The 16,350-nt window shown below is 31.8% G+C and overlaps 1 long non-coding RNA gene across 2 annotated transcripts; it reads right to left on the bottom strand.

Moving 5' to 3' along the window:
* Positions 1–8,391: 8,391 nt before the first annotated feature.
* LOC142547565 (uncharacterized) lies at positions 8,392–10,669 on the bottom strand. Of its 2 annotated transcripts, XR_012820695.1 has the most exons (4): positions 10,266–10,669; positions 9,011–9,034; positions 8,787–8,836; positions 8,392–8,685 (listed from the first exon to the last, which is right to left on the bottom strand). It is a non-coding gene; the product is annotated as an uncharacterized LOC142547565 (long non-coding RNA). The 2 variants fall into 2 exon arrangements; XR_012820694.1 differs by having other exon boundaries at positions 8,392–8,836.
* Positions 10,670–16,350: the final 5,681 nt, after the last annotated feature.

Genomic DNA, 16,350 nt, shown 5'->3' with positions numbered 1-16,350 from the left:
TGTGATTCTTCTTGTTTCTTGAATACATAGTACACTTCGTAAAAGAGTTGATATGATATAATTTTTTATTTTTTATTTTTTACAATATAAATAAATGAAATTTAAAAAGTTACTAATAAGTATCTATGGTAAAAAAAACTAAAATAAAATTAGAAATGAGGACTGTTTTAAAATATTTTAAAAATAAATAGTAATGTTTACTCTTTCAAAATCTCTAAGGGAATCTTTTTTATTTTATCTAAGCCAACCCCTGCATTCAAAATTTATGATATAAAACAAATAACAATTCAAGTTCAAAATCAAAATACTTTTTAAGGAAACCAAGAAAGATAATGTTTATAGATTGCATGAAAAAAATAATACATGATTACAATTTAGACCGAAAAAACCACGACGTTTTGTTCTCTAGGAACTTCAAGCACTTCCCATGTTCATTCAAAACTTGAACCCGTGCTTTTCAAGCAACACAGAAACATATGCTAATTTCTGAGCAAGATTCATTAGATTTGGACTTGAAGTAAGCCTTTAATATAAACTGGGAAGAAGGGGAATATGAATATTACGCACATAAGCTACTCCAAACATGTCTAAGCGTAACATACCTCGGATACACATGTACAACAGACATTATGCACATGAGATATGCATAAGTAACATGACTTCATGCTCATAAAAATTTCATATAAGGCATGCAATAGCGTAAAGATTATTTGTATATCATTAGCAAGTTTCATATATTCTCATATTATTAAATCAGTGAATTAAACTAAATTTGTAAATTATTTAGCAAACAAGCATCACTTTTTACACATGCAAAATTAAACATAACATACTGGAGAGCGGAAGAATTGTAATGGATTTGACAAATTCACAGTTCCTAAACAATTGATTCTTTAAGGAGTTATACTTGACAACCCTTTACAACACATGAGACTGGTAACTTTAAGTGCTTTGCAAATAATATAGCAATTTGGTATATGAGTGTGTCCCGAAAAAAATGCTTACAAGATAGTGTAGAACCAGGAAAACAGAGAGGACTTAATTTTGTCTGCTTCAACCCTTTTTAGGTTGGGCATTGCTGGGAAAAAAACTATTGCATGCTTCCATGGCTATGTCAATCTGAAGTAATATATAGAGATAAAACATTTGTAAACACCATAATCATGACTTGTCCTACATAAAATAGAATATTCACTCTTGACATTCTGAAAAATAAACAGAAAAGAAAACAATAAAGTTTCAAAAAGTAAATAACACTGAAGAAATCAATGAGTCTAAAGGGAAATTCTTTCAACTCCCATTTGTCAATATTAGTAATATAGTGTGGCTCAACAAAGCTTAGTTCACTTCAGCAATAACCAGAGTCCAATATGACCGGCATACTTCAGAAATAATAATTTAGCAGAAATTTTTATATGGCATAATTTTTCTATATCAGGATAGCCTTATTGCTGTACTTCTTCCGATTAATTCGCAACATGTATATATGCTATTCCAAAGACTAAAGTAATCGAATCCCACATTGAAACTTAAAAAACATACACAAATACGTGAGACACAGATAACATCATTTATGTAGGAAGCTATTCCAAGGATGTATGACAATTCAAATAGTGAGTTTTTTTTATTTGCTCAATTTTTTGTTCGAAAATGGATTTTGATTCTCTTCGACGCCAACTGGAAATTGTTTTGAAAAATTGTGAAAAACAGAAGAAAGATAAAACCTTCAAGTGCGACATACTTAAGCTTTCTCCTTTCACCCAAATTTGTTGCAATGCAGTCTCTTTTATTTCCACTCTTTCCCCTTGACCGTGGACGTCTCCTGGTTTGTAAATTCAGATTTTTTTAGTAAATATATCAATTTCATACATGCAATATCAAAATTATTCTGACAAATAACTTAATGAAATTATGAACCTTACAACATTTTTTGTTCTTGCATCATCAATATTTGTGATTGAATTTGGCTTTATCAAGACTTTTGTGGCGGACATTGAAGTACCTCTAGATAATGCAACGTATAATTGGCCATGTGAAAACACAGGTTGTCGTAGGTATATACCAACAATTGGTATAGTTTGACCTTGTGCCTTATTAATTGTCATTCCAAAGCACAAACGAATCAGAAACGGTTTTCTTCTTAATTGGAAAGGATATCCCTCGTTCTCAGCAGGAGACAAGGGTATTCTTGGAACAAAAACATGTTTTCCAGCATGATGTCCAACAGTTATTTCTGCATGGATGACATTGTCTTCAAATTCCTTACAAACCATTCGAGTTCCATTACACAGGCCTTGAGATGGATCTAAATTTCTCAACAGCATAATTGTACAGGATTTTTTCAAAACCAAACGATGAGGAGGCATTCCATTTGGAGTCAAGGTATTTAAAAATTCTTGGGGTATAAAAATTATGAGTATCGTCAACAGCTTCATCAATGCTTCCACATATTTTACCTTCACCTGAGAAAAATTGAATAATTTTCTCATTCAACTTGTCAACATATTCATTTTTAGAAGTAAGTATTGCTCGACTTGTCATATATGCTGTTGATTCAACATTTTCTTTTAGATTCGGGAATATGTGATTTATTAGCATTTCTTCAGAAGACTCCTCATCATGTTTGCTATACTTGATAATCATTGTAAGATGATCGATTTTTGGGTGTTCAAATGCGCAACGGAAGTTCAAAAATCTTTTCAAGGCATGAAAACCGAAAATTTTAAAGGAAAAATTTGAACACCTCATGTACTAGCATGTAACATATACAAAAACATAACTATGTCATACATAAGGTGTTAAGATAATTACCTATCAATCTTTGAGATTGATGTAATGGCTCCAACCAAGTTGTAAACAACTTGACTCTTCAAAGACAAGACAAATCTACAAGCTCTCCTCCTTTGAGCACTCCTTGTTCAAATATTAAGCCCACCACCAACTAGCTAGATCCCCTCTTATTTTGCACTAGAAAAATAAGAGGATTTTTCAAAGAGAAGTGATTTCTTTTCTTCAACAAATCTCCCATGCATGCAATTTGACTTGGGCTTGTAACAATTACAAGGCCCATGGACTTTATTTAAATGTCCCAAACATATTTGAGTCCATTTAAAGTTTACTTGATTTTACTCAAGCTCACTAGTTAAATAATTATTTTCAATTGGGCTCTACAAGGCCCAATGTGATTTAATTAATTCAACACTTGAATTAATTTAATTGTTTGGACTCTACTAGGCCCACTAGTATTTAATTAATTCAACACTTGAATTAATTTAATTTAGTCCACAATAATATTTATGAAAATCACAATTTCCAAATACATTATTTATTTGGCCAACTTTTAATTTAAGAACACATTCATAAATTAAAAATTACATTTCCCTCATAGAAGTCATACTTCTATTTTTCCTTACGCTTATAAACTCATTTATAAGCCGTTCAACACATTGAACTATTTTACTTCTCAACGGGATCTAGAAAGCTAGTACTTGTGTGGCCCTCAATGGTTCATTGATACAACTAGCCGTGAGTCCACATCTCCATGTGATTCGGACTAAACATGTCCTTATATGAGCATATCCCAATTGTTTCATTCTTATTTATCAATTCTTTGATAATAAGAACGTCAGAACTCAAGTCTGATAGTACCCAACCAATCATGTTAAACGCCTAGCAGCATCGCTTACATGATTCCCTAGGTATCAAATGATAGTGCCTGCAAGAACCATTCAATTATGGTTAGCGTACAGTACGGTCCCTTCAACTCATATATCCCGACCGGTTCGACAACCATTGGTATATCGAGAGTTGTCAATGAATCGATACTATGTGTCATGTCGTAGTTGCATCGATGGTGTAATCTATGAAATCCCTTTCATAATTACCACCATACTCTGATCAGAGATTTCATACTACACATACATGAGAACACATAGGATATCCATACCCGAAGGTAAGCTGTGAATCCCCGACTACAATGCATCGACTCCTATATGTTTCGACAGAACACCCAACCTTGCCACCTGATGACCCCATGAGAGTCGGTAAACAAGTCAAAGTGTAATTCTAGCACATAGAGTCTCAATGTTGTCCCGGGTCATAAGAACTAATAGTGTACAACCATAAACTAGGACGTTTCCACTCGATAAGTGAGAACCACTTGGAAAGTCCTTTATGGAGGGTTGTACAGTGCACTCTACAAGGAGCACCTATCTGCATGCTCGGACAGCACAATGTCCCCTACCAATGAAATATGGTACTCACATCGCAGATACTAGTCTCGAACTCGAGCAACCTATATCCTTCTTAGCGGCGGCTGAATCGACTAGGAACTGTTTAGAATATACAGTATTTCAAATATGAGTTTCATGATACTCATCATATGAGCATCTCATATTCTTTCTACTATTTGTATATTTAAGGGCTTTATCTATGCAACTAGCATGGGTGTACAGATAAAGATGTGCCAAAATAATAATTTCAAATATTATTAAAATAAAGATTGTTTATACATAGAGTTTCATTGTGAACACTCGGCCACCACTTGGCTCGACGTGCACCTACTCTAACAATCATTTCATCGGGAATTTTGATATTGCCTTCACTATTGGTAGGTTCAATTACACTGCCTACTTGTAGCAAAAATCGCTAAAAACGGGGTCATATTTTGATCTCATATTTTCAGTTAGAGTCATATGTTGCATTTGTTTATACAAATAAGATTTTACTAAACTTGCATTAACTGTTTCTTGAATTGTGGCTTTTAGAACTACCGGCAAAACTTGCATGAAATCTCCTCCAAGAACAACCACCTTTCCACCAAATGGTTTTTGGATTCCCGTTATATCTTGTAAACTTCTACAACAGTTTCAATTGCTATCCGCTTTGCCATCGGTGCTTCATCCCATATAATTAATCGTGTTACACGTAACAGTTCTGCAAGTCCACTTTGTTGGGATTTTAAATCGGGAATGAGCTGTTCGACCACCAGGTAATATCGAAGCTGCAACTCCCGAAGTTGCTGTAGCAAGGGCAATCATATTTCTTTGCCTAACATTTGCTAGCAAAGCACGATATAAATATGTTTTTCCAGTTCCACCAGGTCCATTGACAAAAAAAAAGGCCACTTCCAATGGAATCTAAGCACTCGAGAATTGTTGAGAATGCTTTTAATTGCCATGCATTTAATTTGGATTGAGCTAACAAGTCATCAGGTGATATTTCAACAGACATTCGAGCTTCTGTACAAATATTATCATTGTACTCATCTATTTCAATAGTTATTCTTGGCAAATCAAAAACATGAATAATTTTTCCCATACTTTCTAAAATAAAATTCAAGTTTTGCAATGTCTTTGATACCAAAAATTCCTTGTTGCCATCATTTTCTTTCCTAAAATCTTCGGACATCGCGTCAAAGTAAGTGTCCCATAATTTTCTTACGTCGGATGGCTCACAATATACTAAGATTGTTGCAAAAAGTCTTCTCAAAGCATATGGCATTTGGAAGCTCATAGCCTCATTCAAACATTCAAAGTTGCTCTGATCTGATTCAAGCAACCCATTTCTCTGTGCTGCTTCTTTGAATGTGAAACAAATCTTTCCATTAACCGTTAACAAATGGTTAAAAGAAGTAGGTCCTCTTACATGATTGAGCAATAATCTTAAATAATACCTTTCTCCTTCTGTAGGATTTGCACCATTTATACGTCCAATAACCTTTACTTTTTTCCTTTCATACCAACACTTATTTCTTTTGTCCCATACATAATGTTCTGGGAATTCGGCATACAAATAAGATCTTGCTTTAGAATTTATTGAGGACATATGAAAAAATTCAGTTAGCATCGTCTTTGAGGTCAATTCGTGTTGAATGACATTTTCCAAATTTTGATTCCTCCAAAATGTGATGCATTATTTGTTAGGCAAGTGTAATGCCAAACTTATTACAGCCGGGGATATCTCGTTTAAATCAAATTCAAATATACTCCACAGTGCTTCTTGTGCTGAGACCCACCTTGCATATTGAAAGTTCTTAATCTCATCCACAACAGTATCTATTGCTGGAGGCAATATGCACAACGAATTTATCATGTCCTTTATATATATATTTGTAAAGATATTTGACAGCCGTCAATCCAGAGCATACTTCGACATTAACATGACAATCATACCTTAACAGAAGGTAAGAATTGTGAGGAACAACCCATTGATTGTTTAGCTTTGCTTTTCGTATATCAACTATTTGCCCATAATTTCTTTTTCTATAAATTGGATAACCATCTTTTACTTGTGTTGTACTTTGACAAAACTGGCGTGGATAGTTGCTTTTGCAATGCCCAACAATCATACAAGAATTCTTTTTATTTAAATCCCCACAAGGACCATGCATCATATGCTTCAAAACAAGATTATGAAGGTTGGGATTTTTGTCTTTGTTTGGTAATTCTGCTGATACATAGTAATCAAAATTTTCAGGACCATTGATTTTAGAATCTTGCCTCAAAATAATCAACATGTGCACACGAGGCAACCCCCTCTTCTGAAATTCCACCACATAAACAAAAGCAGCAACCACTCCAAATATTGACTTGGTAATTATTTGATTTTTTAAATCTTGTAACTTAGCTCGAAATACCCTGGCAGTTAAATAAGGTCGATCCTGAGGTTGTTGACCTTCTTTCAAATTATCTGTTATCTCTTTCCATTCTGGATTACAAGTCATTGTAATGAAAAGATCAGGTTTTCCAAACTTTCTTACTAATGCCATTGCATCAAGATATCTACGACGCATATCCCTTGGTCCTCCGATAAACGATGCTAGAAGAACTATTCTTCTTCCAATTTCATTTCCTTTTGTTTATCCATTTATAATGCTGTCAACGATACCTTGACAAAGTTCTGATTTCATTTCCGCTTGGTTCCTTCTAAAGTAATCCAATCTTGTTGTTTCAAGCTTAATATACATATTAACTGCATATTGTTGCAATAATCTTCCAGCATATAAAAGCATCGATGGCATGTTATCTCTTATTTGGAATTTGTAACAATAGTACTCTCGTCAAGAAACCATCTTTTGCTTGTCTTTGTTGATTAATATGATAATATATTAAAAAGTGAAAAATTACACATTCAGAATATGACATTTTTCACAATTTACAAATAAATATTATATATAATACAAATAAAACCATGCATTAAATTATAAAAATTAGAGAAATATTATATAGTGAATTGGTAAAAGTTCTAACAATGTATTAAATTAAATCAAACAAATTAGATAAATACACAAAGCATAAAAACACCAAAACATCATTGATACATGTATAATCTTAATCTGATTGCAACTAAAATACATAAGATGCATATTACATAAGTGGTAATGAAATCTTTTGAAAAATTCAAAGTCTTGACATGTGGATTCAATTATTTCATCTATCATGGAAGTGAATTATTTGTAAAAGTGATGAAATCTATTACTTTAAATATATATAGATTGAAAAGAAAAAAAGACAGAAACATGTACCATGTTGTTCCTCTTGAAGGATATTTTCGATAGAAGAAAAGTTCGATTGGACGGAAATATTATCTTGAATTTGATTATTAGCTTCTATGGACTTGTATTTGGGAATATTTTGATGCCAACCATTATCTCCATTCGGAAAAAGAAGCGGATATTGTAAAGGATCATAACAACCAAAATAATGTTTAATTCTATGACTCTGACCATTGCATCCATGAATTACAGTGTCTCTATCATATGATATATTAGCATTATTGCCTTCGATCCAAATGGCAGCAACTTGATCAGCTGAAGGTGTATTGTAACATCGTTGATCCACAACAGCATTTTTACAAATATGTAGCCTAATTTCCTCAAGAGACGACCAATCATTTATTTTGCGTAATAATTGAGCGTAAGGGTTTCTTTTGAGAACCTCCATTAATAGTCTCATTGTCTCTTCATCGATATCAGCATTGCCCATCACATTCATTCTATTATTTAACTCATTACTTGTATCCCAAAAATATAATTGAAAATGAGATGGACCAACCTCACCAGGCGCCATAGGTGGAAGAGTGTGGAATATTTGGCCTAACGCTCGAAACGTGTAAATTCCATGATTTAAAGAAGCAAGTTCTTTGTCTATTTTAACTCGAAAAGAAGAAAAATAGAAGAGACTATTATAAACTCTAATTTTTTTCCGAAAATCAACAGCTTTGTGAGATTGATTTCCAGTGAACAGATCTATCAATTCAGATGGCATCACAGTGTTTGCCAACTTAATTTTACCATTGTACAACAAAATGTTGGAGATTCAAATTCAAACTTTCTCGCTTCACAGTGACACATATTTTCATAGGTTTCAATTCGTGCAGATCAACAAGTGATTGACATAAAAAAATATAAAAATATGATAAATATAAAACAAATATGCAGTTTCCCGATACTTTATACAAGTGTATGGAATTAAACTTGGTTTTACCTTCATGAATCAAAGCTTTCAGTAACCAAACTGTATTCTCCTTATTTAATTTTGTAGATGTGCTGGATTCACATTCGTTTAATCTTTTTTTTTTCCTTCTAGAATTCACAACATTATTAATGTAATGACGTTTTTTTATCTATTGAGAAATTGGAATATTTGTTCTCGAAAGTGCAACACCTATTAAATGTCAATAAATCTGCAATTTAAAAAAAATCAAACAACTTGTTAGGAATCAAATTTGGATATATATTATTTCAATTAAATACTAAAAATTTGAAATTTTTTCAATTGATGTACCTTGGTTAGTACGATTTTCAACTGATGGATTGGTTGCTTCAAAGAACTTACTGTTTAGCAACACAATTAGTTACAACTTTTTAGTTCAATATATTAGCAAATGACGTTAAATAAATATAGCTTTTTATCAATAACTCTTCGAATTTGAGGAAAAAGCTTTTCTGCCCATAATAAATAGAAATTTTGTAAATTCTACAAACAGGGGCTAAAATTTCGTTTGATACCTCGAATCGATGCAACGATTGTACCTACATCCAAAGATATAACAAATATAAAATATTAGTACCAAAATCAAAAGGTCGTCGACAAAGTTGCGAAATACCACTCAATATCGGTATCAATAAAAAGATTACGACGAGATTTTTTCGAATATGTATTTATTTCTAAGTTTTGACGACATACGATGACAATAATACTAAATTTATTGTAATTAAAATTTAATTATTCAAGACAATTTAATTTGTTTATATAATTAATTAATTTTTTTAAAAAAATACGTTTACTTAACAATAATTTTCACTATTAATAAATAGTCAACTCTAATATATATAAGACAATTATTTATCATCTTTCGTAAATTAAATTACTAAAGGCCTTATTTTCACCCTCAAAACTCAGCTCATCTTCTTAATTTTATGGTACAACTTCATTGAACAATACAATGTAATGATTTTTTTTTAATTATATATATATACATATTTTGATAATAATATAATTTATACATTAATTTCAAGCTCATCTCAACTTCAAATCGTGAATTCATCTTTGCGAGCTCGGGTTGATCCAATTTTATTTTCTCGATATATACAACATCTCCGATTGAAACTCCTATCTTATATGGCATATGGAGAAATTTAAGAGAGTACAGAATGTGATTATCTTATCTAATAAATTCTGTTCGAGCATTTTTTATAACAATTATGTATGTGGCATAGCCTATCATCTGCAGAGAGGCTAATGTTGGTGATATTCATCTTTTGCATTTTCGGTACTAAATCTTTAGGTGCTGCTCACAAGTTACTTCTTCATCCAAATTGAAATCACCTTTAAAATTTTACATCTTCCACCACTCCTATTTGTGGAGAAATTTTATTGCTTACAAGGACATAAAAACAAAATTCTACGACAAATAGAGCTAATCATTATCATCACATGTAATCGTACACCGGATCGGAGAAAGGATGTAACATGTTAAGGGAGCAAAGCCATACCACTGAAAAGCACAAGAAACCCATACGTGCTCCATTGTGGTTAACATTACAAAGTTTTGAAACAAAATACTGCACAACATTCCTACCCCAAATTGTATGATTTCTTTTTCTCCTCGACAGAAAAACAGAGAAAGACAAATTCAACAATCGGTCTTTCGACGAAGTTTTGCACATAAACTGGGTGATTAACATCAAGAAAATCGAAATAAACCCCCTCAAAAATTGGTACCAAAAGTCGAACTAAATTGAGAGTTAAAAAACCACTCACTGGCAGCCTATGAAACTCGAGCTACGACAAGATTCCGAACTTCAAATGCCTTGAAAAGTCAAGTCCAAGCAACGGGAGAGGCCCGGTGCGGTGGATGACGGCGGAAGAACGATCGGAAGGAAAAAGATCGTCGACTAAGTTGCGAAATACCCCTCAATATCGCTATCAATAAAAAGATTATGACGAGTTGTTTTCCAATATGTATTTGTTTCTAAATTTTGACGACTTACAGCGCGAGAATCGGTGGCAAGTGGTAAAGGATTTAGAATTTGTGTTGAGAGGAAATTTCAACGGGGGAGGAAACTTTTATTGGGGAGAGAGAGTGGAGATATTAATAAGAGAAAGAAATGTTTTTTTAAAATTACAAAAATTCTCTTTCAATCAAATTTCATTTTTATTTTCAACAAATATGTAGATTTTTGTAGGAAAAAATAATTTAATTTTATCTATAACCAAATAAAAATTATAATAATAATAATCAAAATATTTTGACATTTTTAGGAAACAATATGTTAAATTTAATTATAATAATAAAAATCAAAATATTTTGATATTTCAATCTAACTTGATTTTTGTTTTCAACAAACATTTGAATTTTCGTCGGAAAAAAATATGTTCAATTTATATATAACTATATAAAAAATATATAATAATTAAAATCAAAATATTCATAGGAAAAAATATGTTCTCAAACTTGACATTTATCCAACAAACACGTAGTTTTTCAATTTTAACCTTATCATAATAATTGATTTTACTAAAACATTTTTACTAAATTATTCATGTGTGTACAAAACAAGGACAAAGTTGACAGTATACAATGAAAAATTTTGACCCTGGTTCATACTTTTGTAATATGTATGTATAGATAGATAGATTATCAATTTTTAATTATATAAAATTTTACTCAAAGTTTAAATTTTACGAATGTTTGATGCAAATGTACAAAATTAAATGTAATTTTGGTTAAATTTATTGAATAATCCCTAATTGGAGAGTAGTTTATAGTTTTAATCCTCCTAAAAGAATTATTATTTTCCATTTCCAATATAAATCATATTTACTCATTAAAATTACATTACCTTTATTTTTGGGGAAGTTAAACAATTAGGGCGGCCGCATTTTAGTTGACCATTTAATTCAAAATTAATTTAGTCAAATATATTTGAAAATTAAATTTGACATTATAATTTCAAATTCATCGCGATAAACAAAAAATTTACAGAAACTAAGGCCATCTCCAACCCATTGCACTATTTTAGCGCAGATTTTGCTTCAAAATAGTGCAATTTTTGCATCAAATCCAAAACTCATCTCCAATCCATCTACTTCAAATTTTATTCTAAAAATAATATTCCTATAATATTCTCAATTTTTTAATTTATCTATTATATTTAATTTTCACAAAAATAAAAATATAATTCAATATTTAATATTATGTTAAATTATTTGACTATTAATTAAATTAATTTAAATATAAAATATAAAATAAATATAATAATATATTTAAATAATTTATTCTACCATTTTTTCAATTATTTTTAATTATTTTTTTCGTTATTGTGAAATTATATTTATTAAATTTTGTAATTAATAATTTAGTTTATTTAAATAATTAAGTTAATTTTACAAACCAAATATTTTCTTATTTATTATACTTAAATATTAAGTTTGAATTAGATACCATACTTAAATGATAAAGTTCCTAGAAATAAACTATTTGATGCATTCGTATTACAGATTATAATAAAAATACAATAAATATATTTAATTTATTAAAAAAATCTTAATATGATTATTTTAAAATAAATAAGTAGTTACCTTTAATTATTATTTAAGTTCTTAAATCATACAGTAAAATTTAATTAACAAAGAAAAAAAAAGGAAAAAAAATAAATAAAAAGAGAGATGGCGCAGCTACAGTGATGCGCCAAAATTGACGCATCACTGTAGCATCTCACTAAGTTGGCGCAAGATTATGCTCTGCATTGGAGTTGCTATCAACGCCAAAATAATAAATGAGTGGATTTGAAATTCACTCAACATTATTCAAACGACAAAATAAAATTGAAATCCATAACTTCAAATTCATCTACTAAAAAAATAATTTGTTAGCAAATATTTTATTAATATAATATAGATTAAATTTAATTTATTCTTTAACAAAGTTTCTCTGATATTTTACACTCCTAATTACTTTGCTGGCATTCCCTTTAATCTTGCATTTGTTTCTACGCTATAAAAATCTTATGTTTTTAATAGTTTTGAAATAAAAATAAATGGATATTTGTACGAAGGGTTTAAAATTTTTTTAAAAAAATTATGCACGTAATCGATATAAAGCCCCAAAAATATTGTAAATGAAAAATAAAATATTATATATATATTTATTTATGATATATGTAGTATCAATTCATGATATTGCATTTTATATTGTGTCTTGATTTTTCCGATGACTTTTTTGATATTGTGTGTGGATTTGAGGTGTGATTTTGAGATAATACATGTCGGGGATCGATATAGAGTTTAGATGGGGTGAATAGACTCTTTCATTTGTTGGACGTTTTTGCAAAGGGTGTTATAATCCTGTTAGATATTAAAGCTGATCTTGTTCAAATATATAACCAGCAAATCACAATAACTTGTGCGGAAACGATATGATGGCTTAAGGGTGAAAACGATAAAACAATAGGCAGTAGACAGTGGTTGTATATGGAAGTTCGAAAATGAAATCTTCTATGTCTCCACTTCTTCTGTTTCCAGAAGGTATTACTAAAAGACTTTGGATTTTACGGTACAAAACTTGTACACACCCACTTCAGTAGGGCTTATCCTTCGCCTACTAACTCTTAGTTTCACACAACACAATGTAATGAATATAGCAAAGTTCTGGAAAAGACTCTTTTCCAGATTACATACTCTACTCAATAAGATGTATAAAACTTGAATCGCTTGTGAAGAGGTGAAGAAACAGCAGCACAAAATGATCTCAGAAGATCATATATCTACTATTAAGCGTGTGCTGCTTTTCTGTAAGTTGAGCTCAAAGATAACGATTAGTTCATGGTTTGTTCAAAAATAACGTTGGATAGATAATGTATCCCTTGAAAGATAATGATCGTTGTTCTCTATATGGGATTGATCCTTATATATAGAAAGCTTTGAATCCAACATCTATAATAAAAATGGCTTCTTTGACTTCTGAGAAAATCAGCTTTATCACCTAAAAAGGGTCCTGCAGAAAGTTTCAAAGTAATCCGTCTTTGTTTCATACTAAAGCTAGTAAGGTGTATTAAATGACTTCTTACAACATTAATGATGCAACTAATACTAGTACTAGGTAAACTAACGGTAATATTTAAGATTTGTATCATTCAAACGAAATACGTTAAGTTGCTTCTGTTTAAGCTAATGTTCTACTTCTTAAGCTATGTTCTGCTTTTTATAATTCCTTAAGTACTCGAAAAGTACTGCTTCTGTTTAAGTGATACGAGGGCTTCTGCTATTTATACTGTCTTCTGATTTAGCTATTACGGCCTACTGGTTTTGACTCTCATCACCACAATTCAATTAAGTCTAACAATTTCTTCGTTTGTGGTGATGCCAAAACCTAGATGTTAGTAACGATGAAGAACAACTGATAAAATCATCGTACGAATGAGAAGCAAACATGATTAATTAGAATCGCGCCCTCAATTCAATAACGAACAAGGATCGATTATGTTGTCCCGATCTTTTGAAACAAGCAACGATTTGTGATATTCACCTCTAAGCGATTAAAACTTAGCAACAAATATCAACGATAGTAACAATTGAATTTCACTACGAACCTTCAAAGAACTTGTTTTAACAATCCGTGCGAAAACAATTGACAAACGCCATAAAGATGCAATCTTTGATAAGTTTGATTTTGTGAAGTACAAAGCTAAAATAGCCTTGAATATTGAGAGAAACCTCAAAAAATTTCTTATATCTCTGAATTTTCAGTTTTTGGTCCTTTACAATGATTATATAATCAATAAAACATGAAAAAGTAGTGTAAAAAGTCATAAAAAAAGTTGGCTAGCAAGGTTGACACGGCAGTGCGCGCGGTGGCGTGACTTCTCGCGCGATGGCGCGTGGCATTCTGCCTTGCACCAGCCCGGGGCGCACTGAAGTGCCAATTCACGCGCGATGGCGCGCGCGAAGCGCGCGGCCGCGTCGGTTCAGGCGCGCATGCGCGCGAGCGGGTATGCCGCTTCTGGTGCGGGTGCGCGTGTGCTGCTGTCCTCATGGTCATTTAGCACTTGAATTACATTCCAAACACTTCCATCATTGTGTCCATGTTCCTCAAGCTTCTCTAATTTAGACACCTAATTTGTAGGACTTTCTTGGTAGCTCACCATGAATCCTTGAAGTGCTTCTTTAAACTTATTGCTACGTCCCCTCGTTATAAGTCCTTCGGGCAACTCCAACGACTCCCATGCCTTCTTTGGTGCTTGACTAACCATGTTTGCATCATCCTCCCCTTCTTGAAAAGGATTTATCCTCAAATCTTGTCCACCTACGCAAAAATGAAGCAAGTTAGTAATAAAAAGGATTAAATTATCAACATGCTTACCTTTAAACTCAAGTTTGTAGGTGCTATTGTTTGCTCGCTCCTTCAGCACTGGAATTCCCAACATCACCATTGTCTTTCCTATAAACTCATCAACTTTACCATATACCAAATAATAAATGACACCAAATGATAAAATACCATTAAGTATCACAAAAATAAGGTTTCTCCCCTACTTAGACCTAGTTAATACACAAGTGAAATCCATACACGTGTACGACCATAGCTCACTAGGAATAAGACATAGTTCATGCACGATATAAGAATCTAGCCAAAATGTCAATCTCTTATATGCAATGCATGTTTCAATATCCCACTCAACATACCTCTTCATATGCAACTAACACATATAATTATGCATTTTATCAAAGATAAAAACACCACTATATGCATCACTAGTACGTAACTCATGCAATGAATATAGAATGAAGAATTTATTCTCCTTAAAATTGTATTCATCATGAACATAAAAATTCTGATATTCATTCATGCTCTTTCCAACGCCATCATCAAACAAGTATGAATCATGCAAATAGAACACACTAGATGTACTACCCATGTAAACAATTAACTCATCACAAAGATTTGAACATAATGCATACAATTCATTGCCATGACTAAAACTCATCAATTTGACAACTCTTGAAAAATCACAATCACTAACATTTAAATTTGATTTATTCATTATGTCATCATTCTCAAATCTATGACTTCTGGGCACAAAGGTTAATTCAAAGTTAGACCCTTTAACCACCACATTTGCAACACATTCTCCAAGCTTTGGAAAATGATACATCAAAGAATTAAGATAAGGACGGAAGTCATACCTCATGATTGTTGCGTTGGCAACTAACCTTACCTCACCTTGATTACTTCCAACATCATGTTGATCAACACATGGCCTTTCTCCATCATCAGTTCTCGCTTGCCTCCTCATCATGACATCTCCATAATCCTGCAAGGGTGAAATAACAATGCTCGGGATTGAACCGGCGATATCATCACAATGATAATAAACCACCTTGTACAAAGGTACATGAAATGGTTTATACAAGAATAAGCAACTCTCAACCTCACTCTCTTGGGCCTTCAAATTATTTTTCTTTTCTTTTTCTTTGACCTCTTTTTCTTTTTCTTTTTCTCTGATTTCATCATTCTCTTCTTTTTTTCTTTCTATGGTCATCTCACTCTTTTGTTCACTCACTCTTTCGACCATATCACATTTTTTTCCACTCTTTTCAATACATTTAAATTGATCATCAATAATTTCTTTTAGTTTCAATTGAGCAAAAGAAATATGTTTTTCTTCAAATGTTTTGACCAACAAAGTTTCTTCTTGCCTACTCTCCTCCTCCTTAATAGACAAATCACACATTTCTTTACCACTCAATGATTCACTTTCCACTGTACACAATTTAACATCATTCGACTCATCAACTAGTGGAATATTATCATCAACAACTTTCTCAACCAGAACCTCAAATTCAG

The sequence above is a fragment of the Primulina tabacum genome, chromosome 5, assembly GCF_025594145.1.
Source record: "Primulina tabacum isolate GXHZ01 chromosome 5, ASM2559414v2, whole genome shotgun sequence".
Lineage (NCBI taxonomy): Eukaryota > Viridiplantae > Streptophyta > Magnoliopsida > Lamiales > Gesneriaceae > Primulina > Primulina tabacum.
This window is presented reverse-complemented; position numbering and strand designations above follow the sequence as displayed.